Source organism: Camarhynchus parvulus, chromosome 3 (assembly GCF_901933205.1).
Source record: "Camarhynchus parvulus chromosome 3, STF_HiC, whole genome shotgun sequence".
Lineage (NCBI taxonomy): Eukaryota > Metazoa > Chordata > Aves > Passeriformes > Thraupidae > Camarhynchus > Camarhynchus parvulus.
In genome coordinates this window covers 39,629,199-39,644,702 of record NC_044573.1, presented here as the reverse complement: position 1 = coordinate 39,644,702, position 15,504 = coordinate 39,629,199, and positions in this window count along the sequence as shown.

The following is a 15,504-nucleotide window of genomic DNA, read 5'->3' as shown; positions in this document are numbered from 1 at the left end:
TCAGCTCCTAATGTTATCAAGTAGTTCCTACAAGAAGCTCTGACCTTTTAAACTCTATAATCCTTAGGGGAATAGCAAACTCTTCTGCTCCACTAGCTAAGAAGGCCGCTTTTTAAAATTTAGAATTGTATTGAATGGTGTAAAAATCACAGTCTCAGCTTTCAGTAGCCATTCCCATTGATTCCTGTGTTAGGAAGGATATAGGTGCTACAGAAAAGAATATGACCCACTTCTTCCTGGAGGAAGTTTACTTGACACTTGGACTAATAAGAATATCCAACATGGTGCAGATTTAATCCCATTCCCACAAGTTACTGCAAAGTAAAGAAAATGTGATCATGAAGTGCAAAAATACACGTGTTACATTGCTTTCAGGACTTCTTGAATAATCACAGAGCAATTCCTCATGTAGCTATCCTCACAAACCCTTCCAAAACCAGGAACTGCATCTGACCACTAGAGGTTCTTGACTTTCATGATTTCCCACAGCAGTAAAAAGAAACACCTCCAGTCATCTGTGTCCAAGTGATTTGATTGCATGAGGAGGCCTTGTCAGGGGTGGGAAATATGGCCACTCTAGGGCCAACTTAATGACATACTCACTGGACTGCCTTTCCTTACCCAGAGCTTGCATTAAATTCAGGCGTCGCTGTTGCTGTTGCAAATACAGTTATTAACTTTAAAATCAATTAATAAAGAACAGGATCTCCTGTGGAGTTCTCGTCTCTAATTAAGTGGTGGCAGGGGAAGCATGTAGTGGAATAAGAAATAATTGAAACAAGGAACCTTTCTTTTTTATCAAGCTATTTAGCATTTTGGCATCCTTCCAGATACAATTCCTATAATTGGAAACATTAAATTGCCTGATTTAAATCTGCAGCTTCCCCACTCAAGCATACAGTCCCATTGAAGGCTGTGGCACTGGTCATGAGTCAGGCTGTAACTGGAGACCAAGTTGTGAGGATACAATGCTATTATGTTCTATGAAGGAGCTAGGTGAGGGGTTTTTTGCAGAAAGCAGTTTCCTGAAAAATACTGTTTCAGTAATAGCTATATATTATTCTGTAAGTAAACAGAAAAAATTGAAAAAAAATTGAAAATTTTATCTTGAGATTTCAATTTCAAGAGCAATAAACCATGTAATATTTTGTACAGACTATACAAAGTATTTTTTAGCCTTTAACCTCCAAGTCTAACCACCACAGAAAATGTATTATTTAGGAGTGAAAGAAATATGTTCGCAATTTCTGGATAATTTCTTTTTGCTTCCATTTAAGTTCACCAAGAAAAATAAACACATTTTGTTTCAGGTAAAGACAAGCTTTTTTTGTTTGGTTGGGTTTTTTTTTTGTTTTGTCAGGTCAGATGAACAAAAAAGTCAATTGCTACACAATTCTAAACCTGATGCTAATGAGAAACCCTTCTAATGCTCCAGGTGCAGTAATGTGCTGACAGATATAGTGTAAACACAGTGCTGATGTTCGTGAGAGGATGTCTCCTGTGTCCATTCAGTCACTGACTTCTCTATGTGTTTTATGGTCCTTATGCCTTCAACTCATATTCCAAGGTTTGTGTCATGTACCACAATTCCTTTGGCTTCCTTCTCTCTTGGGGTAACAGCACCACCAAACCCTGTCCTCTCAACAAATTTCACCCCTGTGCCTCTCATGGACTGACCTGTAGCACAAGTTCACAGAGAGAGTCAGGATCAGATATCAGAATTATTGCCATGAGATGTGAGGAAAAATGTCCAAGAAAGAGAGTGGAGCCAAAGCTGAAAAAGAAAGATACTTAACGGTACTAGAGACAGACTATAAATGCCAGACACATGAAGAGCAAGAAAGAAGACAGGGAAGTGTTTGTAAGTAAATATGGAAAGAGGAGTGGGAAGAGTGAGGACAGCAGCAGCACGAGAGGCACGTACCCTTTCAGACAGATGGCCATAGCTTTGGTGAGTGAATCTGCAAAGTGGGTGCTCCCTGTAGGGGAAGAGGTGGAGTCCCAGCAGGGAACCATGCACTTTATGTCTCTCCAGACTATCCCAGAGGTTGTGACCTCACCAGTACATCACAAATGCTGCTTATTAAATGAATGCTTTTCAGGGATGTGAAGAGGTATTCCTGTGAATGTGCATAGCAAGAAAATGGTTTTGTAGCTAATTCAAGGACTACACTGAGGACTTGATTATTTGTCCAAAAGTTTGGGCTTAGTGTTCATGGCATGTTGCTAGATTTTAACACTGTCAAGTCACGTAAAAGTATCTTTTAATGATTACGGATCGTACCTAAAATAACAAATAGTAGAAATCCCAAAATCTCCTGTATTCCTAATCTTCCTATATAGGAAGAGGTCTGAGAAGGAAGCTCTTGGAGAAGAGATCTGGGCTTCTGTACATAAGCAAATTAGATCAGATGTAGGTCTTTTCTCTTAAATTTAAAGAAAATAAAAATCACTATTTTTGGATAGAAAATAATTTCAGCCTGTAGTATCTGCCACGAAAAAAATAGTAAAAAAAAAAATGAAAGTACTGCTGGCTTGAAAAAGGAGGATAAGAGTTGCTCTGTGGTTGTATGTACTAATCAACCTTGGCCATCAGTCTCCCCAAGACTTATTTTGCTTCCTTTTACACATACATTTGTGGGGTATCTCAGAAGATTGCTTACTGAACATCTCTTCTAACCCTGATGATCTTCTGTTGTAGATAATAAAAATAATAACCCAGTAAAACTTCAGTATTTCTATCTGAGCCTCCATCTCATCCCAAAGAAGGACCTGGGTAGTCTGCTCCTTTCTCACTTCTCAGCATCCCAGATGGGTTCTTCCTCACTTCTGCATCGCCTGTTCTTCCTTGGTACCTCTGAGAAAGGTGCTGCCTTCCACATGTCTCGGTAGGTAAGGACTGCTGCTTGGAGATATTCTAGTCCAGAGGGGCCCTTCCAGCTGTGCTTTTGAGTGTTTCTGGGAAGAAACATTTAATAGGTTCATACCACTGCAACATGCAACCTCTGGGTAACCACTAATCCATCAGATTTGCTAAAAGCAAAATTGATGGTTCCTAGAGATACAGCTGCTGATTTTGCAAAACCCCAACTCCCCACTGGAGAGTGAGGGCATCACCAGGTATGCAGCATGGGCCCAAAACTCCCCTGTCTCAGTATTTTGCTTGTTACATGAGCAGTCTGCTTCTCTGTGAGATTTTTAACATGCCCCATTGAGTTTCTGCAATATTTAGAAATAGCTTTTGTGAAACTGCATAGTCTACAGCTGAAGAAGGAAAGGTTCTTTACCTACTGTTACCCTCGCTTTCATCTTCCTACGTTGTGTTCAAATAAAGAAGTGTACAAGTGCACATATGTCAGAGACAGTTTTTCCTGAAATGAACCTGCAATTCCCACATTTGTCAGTTCCTTTGAATTTCAAAGGATAACCTCAAAGGGCACCAGCTAGAAAAAGTGATATACTTAAATAGTCAATACCTATACGTTTATAATTCCAAGCTTATCTTTATACATACGTATTATTACATTTCAAACCATTAGCTATGTTTTTAGATGGCGTGGGGGGAATGAATGGCTGAGGGAATGATTTTGAGAGTGTTGGGCTTCACTTTTCAAAGCTCATGAGAATCAAAAGTTATTGAGCTTAAGAATACTTACAAGTTCTTTTCTCCACCTTGTCACTTCTGTATGGCAATATTTTCCCATATATACTTTAAAACCAACCCTTGCTTCTTCTTAAGCTAATCACACCCATGAAAAGCAAAACTGATTTAGAATCTGTAATTAAACATACGTTGGAAGAATATGTTGAGCTTCATCTACTACTAAGCAAAAAACTTGCTCCAGGGCATCATCAGGATCTGGGGGTGGTAGAGCAGCAGTGGTGCCACAGTTTGCTGGGAGGAAGGGTTGTGTTGGGAATCACCTCAAGCATCACACTGGCTCTCCAAACAGGGATATGGCAGGGGCCATGAAAGACATCAGGGAATGCAGCTCCTTGTAAAGAGGGCAGGAGGCCTCAAAAAGTGCCTGTAACTGTGGATTTTTCAAGTGGTAGCAAGTTAAAGGCTAAATTCTGCTTCTGCCTTAGATGGGAAATAAACCAGAAATTGACCTTTAGCAAAGCATCTCAAATAAAAATTCCTTACACCTGCAAAAACCTAGAATGACTGCTTTTCTGCTTTCCTCATGTAAGCAGGTTTTGTTTAACTGTTCCAAAATATTACATCCTAGGAACATTATTAGAATCTTTCTGCTAGAAAGTATAAAGCAGTATACAACCTTGTCATTTAACAGAAGTTAGTTTGATAGTTATTCTGGATGACAGAATACAGGTGGATATTAATGACAGGAGCCCCTTCATCTGTTCAATCCAAAGCCATCATTTACCATATTTTTTTTTTGGTTATGAGCCTATGCTGCTAAAAAGACTCAAATATTAAAATAAAAACCAAACAAAAAACCCAAAACCACCACCAACAAAAAAAAAAACCAACCAAACAAAAAACAAACAAAACCCAAAACAAACAGTCAAAGACTAAAACACATCACACACAAAAAAAACCCCAAAAATTACTGAAACAGGGAAATCAGTTAGGTTTTAGAGCAGAAAAATTTAGCCAAGAAAGCATAAGTAATTCTGCAGTTTCCACTAAAATATGCTAATGATATAAAAGGAATTATATGGTCATCCATGCATCACTGTACTAAACTTAAATCATCATCATGTGATTCAGAATTTTATTAAAACCCAGAGACTACCAAAGCGGAAAGGGATTCTTCCAAAGGGGAATGAATAGGCATTATCCCCTTTAAAACATTTGAGATATCTGTTATTTAATTGGCTTAGGATCAGCTGTTGTGAAATACAAATTAAAAATTTCAACAGTAAGGCTGCTTTATACTTTTTTCAATTGTACAATTACCTTATGTTAGCTCTGGGTGATACTTAATGTCACCATTAGTTGCAGAAAATAATGAATGAATACCACCCTAACTGCTAGCACCTGAAGATAAGCTTAGGCTGAAATAGTATTTGGTCAAACCAAAGCCTGCTAAACGACAAAATTCTTCCTTTCTTCCAAGTTGCTGTTCTGCATCCAAAACAACTAGAAAACAAGAAAAAATGCAACCAATTTTGGAGTTGCTTGCAGTTGGAGGGATGCTTGTTACAACTGTGGATTTTGGGAGCTGGTAACATTGCCACCACTCATATACCATCTGACTCAATTACTCAGCTGAATGAAGGCACTATCTAATGAAAATTTGCTTCCTTCTGATTTTACTCAGATAGGTTAACAACTCTGAAAATGTCTTTGCATACATATTTTCTTCTGGGTTTAAGTGTAAGCATGCAGTGCTCTCAATAAAAATAATTCTTTTTAAACAGCTTAATATATTTGCCTCTTCAGCAGGACTGTGTCTTTGTGACTGTTGTTTACAAGAAAACATCTTTGTGATGGTGATTGTGAGGGGAAAGTGAAAACCCCCATTTCTCTGTAAGAGCAACATCCACTGGGTTTACTTCAGGCTTTGTGGTGTACACGTGTGCCATTCACAGGTGTAATTATATGTATGGTGTACACATATATACATGGATGGGGGGAAGTGTAAATACCTTGTTCAGCTGTTGATGTCATGAAAATGATGGAGTGCAACAGTTTTTCTAGCTGACAAAAAGGTTTCCTGTGGAAACTTTAGGCTGAAGCTCAGTTTTCAGCTCACTGCTATGAAGACTGTACTTTGTAATACAACAAGCCCTGGGGTAACATTCCTTAGATATATGTCACTGCTTAGAAAGAGAGGGGAAAAGCTGGAAAGCAGGGAATGATGGAAGAAAATGTTCTATCCTTTTTGTAAAATTTCACAAAGGCTCTGGTAAGTGAAATAAGATCAACATATACAAATGTAGACAATCATTGCACCTATTTGTATAGGCCAAGTCAGCTTAGAAAAATGGATGTGTGAACATCACAGCAAAAGCAGCACAAGCTGTACTTATTTGATGTTATTGGGCTTTTGTTTTGTTTAAGGAATACAAAAGGCACTCTCCACTTGTAGAGTGTGCATTCATATTGAGTTAATTTCAGAAGATTAAAGACATTGAAGGGATGATGATACAAGCAGATATAACACCCTGATTCACAAAGGAATCCTGAATAGAGCCTGAAACCTGAGCTGACAACACTAAACTGCAGCACTAACAAATATATTTGAAAGATTAGCAGACAAGCCAAAATCTGCCCAGCTAAGAAACAGTTCACACTGACTCAGAAAAGGGAGATCAAATTTTCAACAAAGAGCAATGACAAGTCATCATTACGTACCTGACTTTAAAGTGCAGACAAAAGACTAATCTATAAGAGGTCTTCTGTAGTGCTCCTTGTGCCACAGTTTTCCACTGAAACAGACACAGACACCTCCCTAAAGATGCTTGCAGTTGCTTGGGAGAGTCACTAGAAACCAGTACTCTTGTCCACGTCATGGGCTTGTGAAGTGTCTATTGTAAATACAAGCAGTGCTCTACAAATTTAAAAAGTGAAAAGTATCACACAACAACAAAAATCTCAAAGATCATCAAGTATATCAACAGCAAAAGGCTAGCAGACAAACACAGCCATAGGGATAGCAAAGTTAATTTCAGAATGTCTAAGACTCATGGTGTCCCTATCAACCACACTATAATGTGTTCTCTCTACAGATGTGCCAGATGTGGGAGAATGAGTTTGGATAAGCAAGGACATTTGTGACTGCCTGGAACTATACAAATTTTTTATCTCCCAAGCAGTGTTCTGCAAAGCAGAAGAAACTCATACAAAGGCAGTGGTACAGCTGCAGGTGAGCAGCTTTCTCCATTCCAATTCTGAGTAACAGACTCTAACACCTTCTCATATGGGTAGGTATGCTTTCTCATATGGGTGAGGTTATTAATTTCCCTATTTAATTTAGAGACATGCGTGACTGATCCTGACACCTCACCAGGACAGCTTGGATGCTGAAAAGCTAAATAAGGGGCTTTACTGGGAGAAAGGTGACAAAGGGAATTCATCTGTTTCCTTAACACACATAAAAGTTCTCACTGAGGCTGATTAAAATACTCCCACTATCTCAAACAGAAACAGGATTATACATACTGCAAGCTCTACAATAAATGCAATGTTGATTTTAATAGAGCCAGTCAAGAATGTATTATACTGAAGACAGCAATATTCCTGGTGCAATTGCTCAAATCCTTTCAAGAACTAGGGTATATATAACTCATTTTGAATACCAACAGTATAAAAACATTTTTTCTAACAAAATACAAGAGCTGTTTGGGATTCATAAAGACATTTACAACTACCCATCCCTTGTCACTACTCTCATAAAACCAGAATAAGAATAACATCAGACTGGATGATATTCTTTTCCTTACAATAAACTTTGTACATGTTTCTTTTTTATTGTAACCACATGTACTCCCTGCAGCTGATAATTTAATGTTCAAGGACTGGAGATTCTTGAAGCCAAGGCCAACATTTGTTGTAAAAATGAAATATCCTAAAATGAAAGTATTTAAATTGCTTCTGAGAGAAATGTTCATGCATTTCTTTGAATGTCTCCAACTTCTTGTTAATAGGCAACAGTTGAAACCAACATAAATTCTCCTTTCAAAGAGTGGTTTGCAGCCTTCTGAGAAAAGAATACCAAAGTCTTCAGTGTAAAGTACAAGATGTTCTTTATTCAAAAATGATGCACTCTGGGCTTGATACATTCCATAAATTTCAATGAAAATACAGAAAAGCAGCAAGACAGTGCAAGTTTCAACCCTAAAAATAAACTAATCTAATTTTAGAATTTGACTTGTGAAGAATAAGACTTTTTAGCAGAAAGACACTCCAAAATGGATCAAGAACATTCCATTTTCCAACCTGTACCTATTTGGGTTATCTCTTGTTAAAGTACAAAAACAAATACATAGATTACCTTCAGTCTGAAAACAGCCCCAGGGAATCCAGTAGAAAGAAGAACTGTTTTGAGTGCACCAAACATAACAGCATATGGTTTATATTCCTTTCATTCTTAATGCATCCAGTTTAGTCTTTCATTAACTGAAAACTGTCTTTGTCAACAAAGCTGAAATATAACCAATTCATTTTTAACATCTTTCTCAGAAAAGAAAATGTTCTTTCAAAATTTAATTACGAGCACGTACTTGACGTGAGCTAGCACGCTAATTTAAACATGATACACCAAAATTAAACCAGAACAGATCTTGACTATTCTATGTTAGCTGCATGTTTGTTTGTAAGACGTTTTGGACCCCATCCAAGATAGCACTGAAGCATGTGTTTTCTCTTTGCTTATGTGGGACTTCACACAACCTTTCACAGTCTAACTTTGTTTCTCCTTTCCACTCCTCTCTTTTCCTGATGGCTCCATCTGCTCTTCTAGGGAGAGTAACTCTGTTGCACTGTCTGTCAAGAAAGTCTCCCCAGCACGCTTGGTCCTTCACACCTGTTGACTTCTCCTTGGTGCTTTGTTTTGGGATTACTGGTTTAACATCTGTTATAAAGCAGACTCAGCACCTCCTTTTGAATCTGGCAGAGATTAGCCATGGTATTGGTCATTTCTCTGCTTTCATCCTGCAGATAGGACAAGGCTTTAAAATGTGTTTAATGTGAAACACAAGAGAAAAATGTGAATTGAAGCATGACTGCAGATCCCTGTGTTCCTGTGTCCTGAAGGTGGTTTGATAAATCTCACCCCACACAAGTATTTTCATGAAGAACAGTTTCCAAAATTGAAATCCATATAGTGGCCCAGGGAAACAACTACACATAAATTAAGATGTGAAGTAAATGGGCCAGGGTTTGGTCCCATTTCAGGAAATGTAGAAATCTGTTTTTGAAGGGTTAGTTATTTGGCAAAAAAGAGGATTTCTATGTTTAAAAAATTGAGAATCTTGGTATCATCTGTGTTTCTACCCACTTCATTTTACTGTGTAGAGGCAGTATTCAAAGGTAGCAATCAGTCTCCTAACAACTTCAAAAGTCATTAACTTTAAGTAGAGGCAGTCACACTACTTTCTGCTTTCCCAGCCAGCAGAGAGCTTCACTTACCTCCACCTTCCATGGAAACTCTGCAGCACCACCAGACCTGTGTTCCCTGATTCCAGTCAGTAGAAAGGCAGCCCTGGTCCATGCTCCAGGGCAGTACAGGTTACATCCCAACTTTAGGTTGTACTGTGGGCACTTCTGCTGTGTCAGCTTGCTCCTGAGGTTGCTGGGAAGTAATGGTTCCAGCAACTTTGTTAGAGGATCTTTTGCTGCTGAATTAATTTCTTCCAGACATTGCTTGGAAGTGGCAGCTCCTAATTCTTCAAAAGTAAATGGTGTTTTGGCTGCAGTGGAGAACAGAGGAAATTAGCCAAAGAGGAGATGGAGGGCAGGTGTTTATGAGATAGAAGCCTCTAAAAATGGGATATTGCCAAATTAGCACTAAGGTTCCCTTGTGCAGACAGAAGTATTTCAGCAGCTTCCCAGACCTGCCTTACAGTTGTAGTCCAAAATGACCTCTTCGTGCTTCACCAGGATGCCAGCAAAGACAGTGAAGCAGACAGGTTTCATGTAGAGAGCCCCATGCTGGCGGAGTCCCTCTGGGGCACGCTGTCCCAGCCCCCTGTGGGCATACCCCATTCCAGGCTCACACACCCCTCCAGTGGCTGCTGGCATGTGGTGTCCTGTTCCCTGAGATCCCTGGGATCTACACATCTGGTGTAATCACCCAGTGAGCAGCCAAATGCCAGAGTTTCATCCCTGCACACAGGGGACTTTGAACATCCCAGCTGGATTCCAAAAGGAAGACAAAACCTGAATATGACAGCACTGAAAGGTTTTGTTGAACACACTCACTTTTCTCCTTCCTAGGTCTCTCCTGAACCCTGGACCTGAGGAGCAAGGGAGCAGGCTTTAAGCAAACAGCCCACTGGCAGCAGCTCCAGAGATAAGCTGGCAGTGGCTGGGAGTGATACTCAGGGTGAGATGCACAAAGGAAACCAAGAGGTAAGTTTTTGATTTAGGCTCATGGACAGTGTAGGCACCTAATTCAACTCATAGCAGTCACCAAGCCAATATTTGCTTAGGTCAGTCACTGGAAACTGGGTTAAGCTTTGTGCTTTCAAAGGGAATTAGGTTTGGAATTTTAGATATTTTGATGTTCAAGAGATTCAATAGGAGCAAAGGTACAGTCCTTACCTGTAATTCTTCCAAAATCCTTTTACCCATATTCATCTTCTAATAAATGCCCATTTATATCCTGCAAGATTTAGGAAGCCCTTGAACATGACCTTATGGACCTGTTACAGGTTGCTTTTACTCCTGATGCCAGCAGCTGATTCACCACTGCCAGTCCCTTACCAAAGGGATGCTCTGCAGTGCTCATGAGGGTCAGTTTTCCTCTGTACCATGATACTTGATACTGCCAGTCCCCAAGCTCACCTGGCATTTCTGACCCTGACTGCCTTCTGCTTAAACAGCATAGCCAGCACATGGGCATTTTCTATAGAACAGTTTCTCCAGGTTACAAACAATTACGTGTGAAGACCTAGTGAAGACCTAGCTTTCAAAATCTCAGGGGGAAAAACCCAAAACAATAAGGATTTAAGAGGAGAATACAGATTAAAAAGACTGAGAAATTACTTGAAAAAATAACTTCATTATGTCTGAGCAAGTCTACAGGTACTTCTGTAACACTCCTTCCCAAACATGGGGCGCAGGATACTGTGCCTGACCCAGAGTGTTGCCTGGAGAGCCTGCTCTGGTAAACCCCTGCTGTGAACCCTGAATCCCTGTGAATCCCTGGGCTGCCTGAGCGGTGCCTGCTAAACACACCCAGTGCCCCAAACGTGCAGTTTCCTGTTTAGCTGTCTTTGCTCATTCAAACCTCCACACGCAAAGACTTTCTGCTCCTTTTCATTTAGCAGGAAGCATTTATAAATGATCAGGCCCTGAACAAAGCAGGGTGCCTCTGCAGACTGCTGACTGCCCTAAACCTCCCATAAGTTTGTAAAAACCACAAATGCATCTGACCAATGACCAGAGCCATGCCTTCCCCCAGCTGTATGCAAGGGTGTGCAAAGCAATTACTGGAGAGCACTGCAAGGCTCTTTTCAAAGGTGCAGAGACCACCTGGTGCTCTGAATTAGATGGAAGCAAGCTGACAAAAATGGAGCTACGCTGGAACAAAAGAAAGGGCAGCTGAGAAAAAAAGTCAGAGATAATGTTAATGAACTGATTTTGAAGCCTGTTGTGGAATATGGTTCCCTTCTTTGTGTGTCAGCACAAATAGTTCAAACAGTAAACACCAGCCATGTCCTTTTCTTGAAATGGTCTAGGCCCAAAAAGCAGTGAAATATGGAGTTTTCCAAACATCTCATACAGTAACTTGAAAGCAAGATGGTCATAACTATGGCTGGTTTTTCTGTGGCCCAGGCTACCAAATTGCTATTAAAAAATAAATAAAAAATAATAAAATAAATTAATTTTTTTTCCATACTGTTAATTGGCTGGTACCAATTTACCAGCCACCATACCTCTGGTGGTACCAGCCTAAACCTGTTTGGGCAAGTAGTTTAAAACCAACCTTCGAACCAGGGAAGGCATCTGCTTTCAACAGAGATCTCCTTCCCTGGTGTCTGTCATTCCGGAGAGAGGTTCAGCTGTGCCCTGTATTTAATCTGACACAGCATGGAACACCACTGGGTACTGAGGCAGCAGGAGAATATAAAGGTGACAGCTGTAAATCATGCGTGCTGCTCGGGACTAAAGTCCTTCTTGTGCCTGATGAACCGTGCCAGAGTCAGCACATGTACTGTAATAACAACCCAGGGCTCCTGACAAAGAGAGACTTAACACTGCCTTCTTGTTGTTCCTGTCCTGATGCTCTTCTGTTGTTCACACAGCCAAACTATGAGCCAGCCATCACCAGTAAAGCCCTCTGGCACCAAGGAGGAAGGAGAGGGGGGAAGGCCTGCCCAGTGTCCTGGCTTCAGCTAGGATAGAGTTAATTTTCTTCCCAGCAGCTGGTACAGTGCTGTGTTTTGGAGTCACTATGAGGATAATGCTGTTGGTGCTTTAGCTGTTGCTCAGTAGTTCTTACCCCAAGTCAAGAACTTTTTAGTTTCCCATGCTCTGCCAAAATGCACATACAGGAGAAGCTGGGAGTGGGCACAGCTAGGACAGCTGATTCAAATTGGTCAAAAGGATATTCCATACTATGGAATGGCGTGCCCAGTACATAAACTGGGTGGAGTTGGCTGGGAGGAGCTGATCTCTGCTCGGGGGTAGGCTTGGCGTTGGTCAATGGGTGAGCCAGCTGCTCTGCCTCCATGCTCATTTTAGCAAGGGTGGGATTGGCATTGGTCGCTGGGTGGTGAGCCAGCTGCTCTGCCTCCATGCTCGTTTTGCATGGGCTCACATCTGGCACAAGCCTGGCTGGCTGTCCTGCAGGCAGCAGCAACTGGCTTTGTTTGACCCTGCACCCTTCCAAGCAGGCCAGGCATGATGGGGCCAAGTCTCTCCCAGTGTTCAAGAAGTCACCCAGCAGATCTTGCAGACTCACCATGCCCTGCCAGGACATCAGTCAGAGGCACATGGCGTTCCCTACCTTGCAGTGCACAGCACGCCCCGAGCGCGGCTCCACGCGCAGGCCCTGGCGCTCTGCAGCGTGCAAAGTCAGCTCAGGCTAGTTTGGCTCTCTCCAAGCAATGCCCAGCTGTGTTTTTGAGCCAGCAGAGATGTTGCTGATCTTTTCCCTTGGGCTGCCTGAATCAGTGCAGGCAGCCAACGGGAGCACCCATGGCAGAAGGAATCAGGGCTGGCAGTGGGCTGGGTTAGCCAGAAAAACAGAGTTTTCTCATGCTGAAACACCTCATGGACACAGCTGGGGCAGGCAGGAATAAATTACCACTGAAAGTAGGACAGGCTCTGCAGCCACCTCTGCTGGTCTGGGCATTGTCCATAGAGGCAGCTGAGACTGCGGTCTCCCAGATTTAAAGCAACAAGTTACCATTGGCTAGAAAGTCAGATCATATTTCCAGCGACTGTCATGGGTCAGGCACATGCTTTCTGTCTGACCAATTAATCACTGCCACTGCTGTTACCATGATTAATGATTTACTGCAAAATACAATTCCATTTTTATGGCAATCTCCTTATCCATACCTAACAGATTTGAAAAAATGCAGCTTTCCAGGTACTTTGCAAGGCCTCAGCCACTTCCACTTTTGGAAAGTCCAAAACTTTCCTACCATCAAATGTCACACTTTAAATTTTATAGTCTGTGGCTACAAAATTTAGCAGTGGAAAGCTATTATATTAACTGAGACATCAGCATAATTTACCTAGTTTTGGTTTTTTTCTCCGAGATATAGTATAATTTTCTCTTAATGGCAACAGGCAGCAACATTTTCTTAATCTGTCTGATTTTATGACTGTTGAATGAGAAGGTGGGGTTTAGTGGGCAGAACAAGCTAAGGATTCCCTCCATATGGTATGCATGAAATCATCATCTTTCTATCTTTCAGAGCTTGAAAGAAAAGATGTGCTGACAATTAATGTAACAGGAGAAGAGAAGAGAAGAGAAGAGAAGAGAAGAGAAGAGAAGAGAAGAGAAGAGAAGAGAAGAGAAGAGAAGAGAAGAGAAGAGAAGAGAAGAGAAGAGAAGAGAAGAGAAGAGAAGAGAAGAGAAGAGAAGAGAAGAGAAGAGAAGAGAAGAGAAAAGAGAAGAGAAGAGAAGAGAAGAGAAGAGAAGAGAAGAGAAGAGAAGAGAAGAGAAGAGAAGAGAAGAGAAGAGAAGAGAAGAGAAGAGAAGAGAAGAGAAGAGAAGAGAAGAGAAGAGAAGAGAAGAGAAGAGAAAAGAAAAGAAAAGAGAAGAGAAAAGAAGAGAAGAGAAGAAAAGAAAAGAAAAAGAAAAGAGAAGAGAAGAGAAGAGAAGAGAAGAGAAGAGAAGAGAAGAGAAAAGAAAAGAAAAGAGAAAAGAGAAGAGAAGAAAGAAAAGAGAAGAGAAGAGAAAAGAAGAGAAGAAAAGAAAAGAAAAGAAAAGAAAAGAAAAGAAAAGAAAAAGAAAAGAAAAGAAAAGAAAAGAAAAGAAAAGAAAAGAAAAGAAAAGAAAAGAAAAGAAAAGAAAAAGAAAAGAAAAGAAAAGAAAAGAAAAGAAAAGAAAAGAAAAGAAAAGAAAAGAAAAGAAAAGAACACCAAAACCAAATTCACTTTCAGAGGAACCTTAAAAAAAGAAAACTCACAGGGAGAGAGAAGGCAGTAGAAAGGGTCAAGAGAAAAGTTGGGTTGACATCACAAATTGCACAATTTTCTAGGTGCCTGATAAATAACATAAGTGGAAAAGAAGTTTCTAGAGAAATATCATAAATTGAAATTTCTGTCCTTCATCTGTGCATCATAAAGCTTACGGTTGTCTGAATCTGGTGTGTTTAACTCAGGCCAGTCTTAAGAGTGATAGTACTTTAATTACACTGCTGAGAACATACAGTATATTTTTCATAAATGCCAGTCAGAGGCTCGGTATCTTGAGTTTTAAAATCCCACCCTAGAAAGGCAGGGGATCGGTAACTAGTGCTGGTCGAGGCTGCATGGACAGCACGACCCTGCCATCTCCTGGTGCGAAGCTCAAATGCATCAGCCCTGGCCTGTGCAAACAGGAAAACTGCCTACAGCCACCTGCATTTTCCTTGCTGGCTATTCCTCTTGCAGCAGCTCCCGGTAGCCCCGAAGTCCAGGATGCTGGGCACGGTGCCCCAGCCCTGCAAAGCCTCAAGAGTAAGTGTGAGATTGTGAGCTGCCCGTACCATGCTGTTGGGGAGGGTCCAGACCATACAAACCCATGTCACATTTAGAAACGAGAAAAGCAATGCCTCCATAAATACAGCAATGGGGAAAATACAGCTTATTGTTGTCTCAAGAAAAAGTGCCTATCAGCTGTCAATCAGCCACTGAAAAATATTCATGAAGAGCAAAATAATTCACCATCTGCCAAACCTTTTCAGCAATGTGCAGTTCAGGGAAAATGCCTGCAGTGATCTGGTAGCAGGGAAAGAGGCTTAATCTTCCAATTTAGTGATTCATGTGTGAGTTCTTAAAATTCACTAATCAACTGATGGGGCACAGATGTTTGACTTCTCTTTCAAACAGATCTGGTTGCACATATTTCCCAATCAACATATGTTATTTAGACTTCCTCTCCACCATGAGTAAGAAAGTGTAAAGAAGGCTTTGGTAGGACAGTATTAGGATTCAATCCTAGTCCCAATTTAATGTCAAAGGTCCTGTTTGTTTTCACTAATGCCAGGATTTCATACTCAATAGGACCAGAGCCTTATATCTATTAAACACCACAGCATGAATTGCGATATGCAACTGTGCTTTTGTGAACACGTGAAGATTTACAAAGTCAATTACTTGAAGAAATCCAATGAATAATTCTGAATCACAAATGGACTGGAAGAACTCCA